Source organism: Octodon degus, unplaced genomic scaffold (assembly GCF_000260255.1).
Source record: "Octodon degus isolate 3935 unplaced genomic scaffold, OctDeg1.0 scaffold00037, whole genome shotgun sequence".
NCBI lineage: Eukaryota > Metazoa > Chordata > Mammalia > Rodentia > Octodontidae > Octodon > Octodon degus.
In genome coordinates, this window is record NW_004524613.1 from 11462604 (window position 1) to 11471713 (window position 9110).

The 9110-nt window shown below is 42.7% G+C and overlaps 1 pseudogene; it reads left to right on the forward strand.

Annotated features, from left to right (window-relative positions):
• Positions 1 to 8874, forward strand: part of LOC105742123 — a 163061-nt pseudogene extending 154187 nt beyond the window's left edge.
• Positions 8875 to 9110: the final 236 nt, after the last annotated feature.

The following is a 9110-nucleotide window of genomic DNA, read 5'->3' on the forward strand; positions in this document are numbered from 1 at the left end:
ACTACTACTACTACTACTACTACTACTACTACTACTACTACTACTCCTTCCAAGGTTTGGCTCTGACATTAGCTCCTTTAGACCTCACAACCTAGTGGAGCAAAGGCTCTGTCTCTAACAACTGAGGAACCTGAGCTCCACAAGTCTAAGCTTGGGCTCCCCAGAATTAGTTCCTAAGACCAAAGTTCTTTGTATTCTGATACAGTTTCAGCTTTAAACAAAAGTTGTAGTAACAAGATAAGGAGCTGGGTCAGATACACTCTGTGCTCAGATTTGACAAGTGTTGGAGTTTGATCCACTTACTTACTTCCCTGCCTGTCTTTCATATTTTAAAGAGTTGTTTGAAAGTAATTTGGAGATATCATACACATTTACCTCTCAATACTTTAGGGCTTACATCCTGGAATGGGGGTATTCTTTAACATAACTGTGGTGTAATTATCAAAATTAGCACTGTTATAATACTATTGCAACTGCAAAGGCCCCATTAGAATTGTGTTAACTACCCGTCAATGCCTTTTATAACTGTTTTTCCTGGTCTAAGATCCTATCCAGTGCTACACCTTGCATTGAATTATCTTGTCTCTTTACTCTCCTTCAAGCTGAAACGCTTTTCATTGCCTTCTGAACATTAACATGTTTTCAGAGTATTGGCTGGGAATGTTTTAGAATGTTCATCAATTTCTGTTTGCCTGGAAAGCATTGCCAGGAAGGGGTAGTGGAACGGTGAGACATACAGCCACGAAAGGTGGGTGGCCAGCAAAATTGCTCTTCCCGCCCAAATCCCATGAAGGGAAAGTCTGGGTCCATCCAACAGGAAAGTTCTACAAAGGGAGTTTGTCACGGGTCACAGTCATCTCGACAAAGGGAAAGTGGAGCAGGAGACTATACCTCTGCCCTCAGCAGTCAGCTTCAACACTCCATGCACTTGAGCCATAACCATTAGTGACTCCTGAAATCAGAAGGCCCATGTGCTGGCTATTGGCTGGATTGCACGAGATCAGAAAAGGATCTGGAAGAATAAGTTTGGGGGCACCAACACAGTCTGCTCAGAGTTTGACATACCCAGTATCACAGCTTCTAAGCATGGGAGCTGGAGTTCCTGCAGACTCTTATGCTATTGCCTACACCCCATCTCCTCCATAGAAAACTAAAATCAATCAGGAGCCAGATGAGTTTCCTTTTGGGTAGTAAATACTTGTTGACTGACTGCCTTACTGAAGACCTGCTGAATGGCCACAAGACTGACTGCAGATCCACTATGCTTGGGATTGCCACAGAGAAGTGAGAGCCTCACAAATGTTCAGGGGTGAGATAGGCATAACAGAGTCAAGACAAGGAATATCTTGGTCTGGATTACTTGGAAAGTCTGGGCCAGAAGCCAACACTGGATACAAGGAGCAAAGTTGGGAGTCCAGGTCAGGGACCAATAAGCCCCTTGTGAGCTGACCAGAGTCAACAAACCAGGCAAGAACAAACAGGAGCTTGAGGGTAGGAGACCCAGATCTCCAAATGCTTATAAATACTTAATCTAATGGTTATTGAACTCCTACTATGTGTCAGAAACTGTTTAGAACTGGGGATAGAGTGGTAAAAGTATTGAAAGGGTTTGTCCTGTGTATTTTCATGTAGCGAGGAAGGAGAGACAAGCAAACACAACAAATAAGAATAGGATAAGGTATACAGTTCTATATTTTATGCAAAGTAAAGAAGGGCTTAGGGGCAAGGGTATGAGGAGAGGTATGGACACAGTTGGTGGAAGGACTATCCTATGTGGAAAGGGTGAAGAACTTAGCCCAATGTGCAGGATCTGTTCAATAAAAGTTAGGGTTTAACTCCCCCCACACGAGGGGGAGCATACTCTTCTGTGATCCCAAAGTTAGTTATCAAGCTTTATGCCAAGATCCCTATCTTTACTACCTATCAGAGTTCAGTAATTCGAGCTCAGAGGCATTAACTTGGATTCATTCCAGAAGAAGATAGGTTTCAAAGCAAATTGGAAACTGTTGGATATAAGCAGTCATAAATACCCAAGGTCTTCCCTGTGGGTACAAAGACCAGAGAGCAGGTAGATACAGAGGTTGGAGTGCCACATGACTAAGTCAGCTGGACGAAGTCCAACCACTGGGTCTATGTGCGATAGAAGATGCAGATGCCAGCCTCTGATCCATCGGGCAGGTGAGGAGCTGGTCAAGAAGCAGAGGCAGAAGTTGAGACATCAAAATGGATAAACAAGCTGAGGCAGGGAATGCTAAGGGCTCTCCATGGCCTCACTGGCTGCTGAGTCCAACAATAATGTCAGTAACCCCAGCCCCTGTTCAGCCTCAGCTGGGGCCTCGGACAGCTGCTGTCCTAGTCAGGACAGACATCAGGGGAAGCAGGCAGTACCTGCATCTAGAACTGCCAGTGCACCTCCTTAATTCTCCTGACTACATTCTGCAAAAAGCATCCCCTAGTGCTCTTAGCACAGGATTTTATGTCATAACCAACTCTACAATCCAACTTGACTCCCATTTTCTAACCTGTGTCAATTTACCCTTGGTCAACCCCATTAAACTCCACGGTATGGTTCCAGAAGCACCTGCAGGATAGCAGGTTTGTCTTTTGGTGTTTTTCGCCCATTTCCTCCCCTTCTTAACCATCCCAAGAAGTCTCCTGGCTGACTTCTAAATCCACACCTATTGTCAGGCACTTTAATCATCGAGTTTTCAGAGCACCTCTACAAAAGATCTATGTTACCCATTTTTGCAAATTGGCGATTAGAGCTCCACAGGAAAAGTACACTAAATAAGGAAGCATGAGCCCAGAATTCTAAGCCAGGTCTATGTCATTCCGGACCATGGTCCTTCCCTAACTCCATGCAACCACCAACTCACATTTCTTAAGTGTAAAACAGATTCAATAATACTTGCTTTATATGTTTGTTCAGAGATTTCACTGAGAATCTCTAAAGCACCCAGTGCAGCCCCTGGGATTCTCAGTAAATTCTACCCAGTATAGTAATAGAGGTGACATCATCCTTTAGACTTCCTGAGAAAGTCTCTCATTGCTTTGAGGACCAAAACAGGATGGGAAGGCAATGGGTTCGTGACAGCCCTTTACAACTTCTCCCCAAGAAAGGAAGCTGCTCCCCAACTTCAGAGCACTTGTAACTCTGACAAAGCAGGTGCTCATTTCTCCTGAATCAGAGCCACACACAAGTCAGGAGCGTTTGTTCAAGTACTAAAATCAACCTGTATGGCCCTGCCATTAAACTCCCTGTGGGTGAGTCAGGTTAACAGTGGGGCCTCTTGTGATAAGTCATTAATCTCCATGTGTAATGCAAGAATCGTACAACTTACTTCAGCCCTAATATCCCATGAGTTACAGCCTCTTCTGTGATTCATAAAACAAATCAATCACACCTCCCAGGCTCTCATCTATTTATTGCAGCTTTTTAAATGCACAAAGAGAGAAAATCTGGTAGATGTTTTGCATTCTTCCCCAGCTGGACCAACCTTCAAGGGCTGCAGGAAAATGAACTTTGTATCCAATTCAAGTCACAGACTCAGCTTACTTGAATTCTAAGGCTTACAAGAAACTAGTGATCTTGCATTGGTGGCATCTAGAAGGTGTTTCCCTTTTGCTCAAAGTAGGGACAGGATGCAGACCTGGTCCACACCAACTGGTGTGGAGAAGGCTCATTGTCCAGGTTCTAAGAGCCTTTCCCTGGCCATGCAACGGAGGAAACCCTCCTGGGCACTTTCAATCAATACTTTCCATCTGCTAGCTCTTTAGGACCATCCAATGTTCAGTGGGAAATCACGGCTCTGTTGATTCTTTTGGTGGTATCTCTGTGTATATACATGAATTTTTAACTCCAATTTAGATTGTAGGCATCTTCCAGCCACACTCAGCACCACTCAGCGCTTACCTCAGAGTCTATCATGTTATAGGTGTCCAGAAAAATGTGTACAAATGATTTCATTGCCTTACTTAATTCCTACTATCATCCTCATAGAAAGGGATTAGTAAACCCATTTTGAGGAAATAGAGGCTGAAAGACTCAAGTCACATATCCAAGGTCCAATAGCCAGCTATTGTACCCAGGTCACTGGACTCCAAAAGTTTATCAACACTCTCGCTATCCTCTGTCCTTGGTGTAAAAATGGAGGAAGAGTGTTAATTAGAGGATGTGGTGTGGTCACAGGTGCTGGGAGGAATAAGGCAGACAGCAAAGAGGCAGGATGGGTGATCAGCAGGCATAAACACTTTGACTCCCACCAGATCCTCCAATACTCTGTAGAGACCAAAAACAACCAAAAAAAAAAAAAAAGGATGAGCACTCCCCCAAAAAATTCTGGAAGCTGCTATGAATTGTTGCAATTCTGCCTTTAGATGTGAAGACTTTTCCACCCCCAACCTGAACCACATTTCTGTAACACCGTCCTCTTCTAATCTCTCATTGGTTCAGGCAGTAGGTGGATCTGATAGTGGACACTGAGAAGGGACAGGGTTCAGGGCAGAAGCTGATATAGGGCATGCACAGGATGAGGTGGAGGAGGAGCAGAAGCAAGCTGGGAACAGAAACATGAGAGAACACCCACTGGCTAAATCTGATTCCAAAGTCCCAGATTCCATGGTCAAAGGTCTTATACTCTACAGCATGGATTTCACTGTTTGTTGAGCAATGACACCCTTCACCTGGGGTTTCTCCATAGTGCTGCAGTCCAGGGATCAGAACTGTTTATGAGTGTGTGCTGGCCTTGTGCCAACAGCTGTGTGCTGTGTGGTCAGCAGTCCTGACCCTGTAGGAAAGGAACCTCCTGCCTACTTGAAATTACCACAGAATGCTATGGAAGATGAAGAGATAGAGATCTGGAAACGTGGCCTGAGACTACCAGGGAATAGGAACTGTCAGAATAAGCTGCAAGCTGTGAGGTTCAGGATGAAGCAGGCCTGCCCCAGGGTGCCGGCCAAGGCAGAAGTGGTGGAGAGATGACTCTCTGAGTAGGGCACGGGCACCCCAAGGTGCAGGCAATGAACCTCTCCTCATAAGCAACATGGAAACCTCTTTCTCTAACATAGAAACTAGCTAACCAGGCCAAGAGCAGCTATCCTAAAGTCAAAGAAGCAAGGGAAAAGATGTTGCTCACCCTGCCTCTGTATGACTATGCACCCATGATCACAGATACACATGCCCAGGTGCGTCTACGAGCCTTATGTTTGCAAAACGAGAGGAGAAGGAATCACAAGGTGAAAGGTGAGACAAGAGCGGTGACCCAATTAGTGTAGATGTAAAAAAAATAAAAAAGAAGAAGAAAGACCAGAGCAGGTCATTAACCAATCTACTGGTATTTACTGAGCTTCACTGTGTGCCAAGTACTGGAAGCACTCAAGACACAGTAGGAAATGTCACAGACAAGAAGACCTGAGTCTCTCTACGTTGACAAATGCAAGCCATCAATTTATATGCTGATGCATATAATAAGGTAGATATGGAAAAGAAACTGTGGATTCATCCAGTCAGAGGAATCAAGAAAGCCTCCCCAAGGAGGCTGGCAGTGCAGCTGTGCAGGACCAAGGGGCCAAACCTTCTGATAGAAAACACAAAGCAAGGGAGAACATGAGATAGGCTGTGATGTAGCCAAGACAAATCAGAATGTGTCTCAGAGAAATAAAAGTAGTAATTATTACTTTGAAGCACACACTCAAACTATTAACAAAATGTTGCTTTAATTATATCTACCTTAATGAACAGATAAAAACAGTTGGCAATTAGTTCTGTAATTGGTTATGTAAAGAGAAATGCTGCTTTGAGTTGTAAAGCATATGTCTTGTACACAATTTATGAGGAAAAAAAGAGATGCTTCTTCACGTACTAAAGCATGGTGCCCTAAAGAGCTGTCACATCCCAGAGTCTCACAGGCATCTGTACTTCACGGGTTCTGTGAAGGTAGACTTTATCCTAGTTGTAGCTGGATCAACAGTAGACACTTCAGAAGTTAGCTTTTTTTTTCCTAGATGGGAGTGACTCTGGGAAACAGAATGGCTCACAAGTCTCTGAAACTCACATACTCTATGGCCTTACCATTTCCCTTACTCTATTATTCAGTCTTGTAGATGGAGTGATAATGGGGTCCACTTCATGGAGCTTTGGAAGTTCTGTAAGGTCACACAAAGAAAGGACAGAACATAAAGAAAATATCTAATAAATGCTGTGTGTATCTATGTATATCATCCTACTTTGCTATTGCTTGCCTAACAAATTGAACTAAGGGGCTTCAACAACATGTTTGGTGTCTTGCGGTTCTTAGACTAAACAACATGAATGTCATGGGTATCAGCAAGGCATTGGCAGGGCTCTGTTCAATTTAAAGGGCCCTTGGAGAGAAGCCATACTTTTGCCTTCCAAGATTCTTGCATTCTCTGCATGCCTTGCCTTGTAACCTGTTCTTCTGTCTTTAGCCAAAAACATTGCATCTCTGACCCTTTTCACCTATTCACATCTATTCTGACCCCAATTAGGAAAGGTTCTCCAATCTTAAGAACCAAGATGATTAGGTTAGACACTTCAAGCCAGTCTTCCCATCTCAAGGTCTACAATCAAAATCACATCTGCAAAGGAATTTTTCCATATATGGTAACATGTCCACAATGTACATATTTACCTCCATGTACTTACAGTGATTTTTAATAAAGGAAAAATGAGATATCAGTCCTTATAACTATATACTCATGCACACTTCCACACTTCTTTTGCATCTCAACCAACTTTCTTATACATTATTATAAGTAAGTTCCCTACATCAAATGTAAATCCACTGTATAATTATTTCAAGAATTTAGGATCCATAGTCCTACTTTTGCAGCTTCCTCCCAACATCACTAATCCATATCACAACCCATGAGAAAACTGTAACCTGCTCAACTCATGACAGCCATGAAGCAGAGAGAGAAGGAAGGATCTAGGGAAAAGAAAACATCCTTCCAGGTCACTTACCAGCAACCCCATCTATGGACACATGAGATTGTGATGGGCATTTTAGATCTAAATCAGAAACTTCTGCTCCTGGCCCCCAAAATGCTCATGTTCATTTCATTATGCAAAGTGCAGCCAGTCCATCTTCAGAACTGCCAAAGTCTTAACAGTCCAGCACTGCTGAAAGTAGTCCAAATCCAAAGTCTCCTCTGAGACTCAAGGCAATCTTTTAGCTGTCATGCTCTGTAAAAATGAAAAAGAATGTCAAATACTTCAACATGCAATGAAAAAGAGTAAATATTTCCACTTCAAAAGGAAAAATAATGGAGTAGAAAGAAATTGGACCAAAGCAATACAGAAACCAAGCAAGGCACACATTTCATTTTATAGATCCATGTCCAACACCCAAGACAGGTGGTGGGAGATATAAATTTGGATGGTCTTGGATATCCCTGACCCTACAGACTTGCTAGTTGCAGCCCACATGGCCTGTCTCTTTTGGGCTGGCTCTGCTAACTGCCTGCACTTTTACTCAACAGGCAGTCCATATTCCTAGCATTTCCATATGAAACCTTCAATTTCACTCTCACACATTGCCCTTACACGGGCTCTTGGCAGGGACTGTGACTCTAAAAACTATTTTTGCCTGGCCTACCAAACTTGCTTTTGAAATCTGGGTAAAAACCTATGTGATCCCATAACTCTTACAGGCCTGAAAATCCAGCACCATACAGATGACTTTGACACATGACACCAGGTTGAGTAGTAGGCAGACCCTTTTGGACCATGGCTGTAGTGATCTCTATGTGTCTGGATAGATGAACTTGTAGAAATACTTCTCTAAGTGTACACATCCCTGAGGAAACAGAGTGTCCTGAACCTCTCTTTTCAGTGCAACATTTTTCAAAGTTTATCCTTTCTCACCCCTACAACTGCAATGGCTTTTGCATGGAGTGTGATCAATTTCTGAAATGTCTTCAAGTCATTTTCCTATCATCCTTACCCAAAATACTTGGCTTCCCCTGTTTCTGGCTATATGGAAGCAGTTCGTGAGACTGGGACACCCCAAAGTCAGGACTTTTCTCTGCACACCTGAGGCCACCCCTAGTGACTCTGCAGCTGTCATCATGCCACAAAATGAATATATTGAAAAACCCCATAAACACTATGGGTACCACTTGGACACTTGGATTACCATGAGAAAAGGAGAATGAAAGTCCAGAGGCTAATGAACATTCAAAGAAGGCAAAAAAAAAAAAATTGGCCTGAAGGCTAATTTCTACTACAAACAGCATCATGCAGAGAAAATACAAATGAAGAAGACTATCAAGATACATGAAAAGAGAAACACCAGACAAAAGAACGATGAAAAGACTCCACAAGGAGCAGTACCTGCCTATCTGCTGGACAGAGAAGGACAGTCTTGTGCAAAAGTACTTTCCAACATGATTAAACAAAAATGAAAAGAAAAGGCGAGAAAATGGGAAGTTCCTCTGCCCAAAGTTCATAGCCAACAAGAAACAGAAGTATTAGAAGTTATTCAAACTGGAAAGAGAAAAAAGGAATGTTAGAGGATGGTTACTAAGGTCTGCTTTGTTGGAGATGGCTTTACAAGAAAACCACCTAAATATGAAAGATTAATTAGGCCAATGGGCTTACACTTTAAGAAGGCCCACGTAACACATCATGAACTGAAAGCCACCCTTTGCCTGCCAATACTTGTTGTGAAAAAGAATCCTTCACTGCCACTGCATACAACTTTGGGTGTTATTACCAAAGGAACAGTGATTGAGGTGAACATGTGTGAGCTGGGCCTTGTAACACATGGAGGCAAGGTTATTTGGGGTAAATATGCCCAAGTAACCAACAATCCTGAAAATGCTGGATGCATCAGTGTAGTCTTACTAGCTTGACAGATGTTTCATATAATAACTTCTTACACTTACTGAAGACTACAGACCAATAAGAAAAACCATAACTTGAATACTGCTGAACAACTCTCATGACTACATTCATCAAGAAAACTATGTATCAAATTGTAAAAACATTAAAATGGCCCAGTTTTACAAATTGGTCTTTTATTAGGGATCTGCTAAAGATTTATGTGTTAGTGAGATTGAACCATTTGGAAAAGTGAACATCAGTCTTC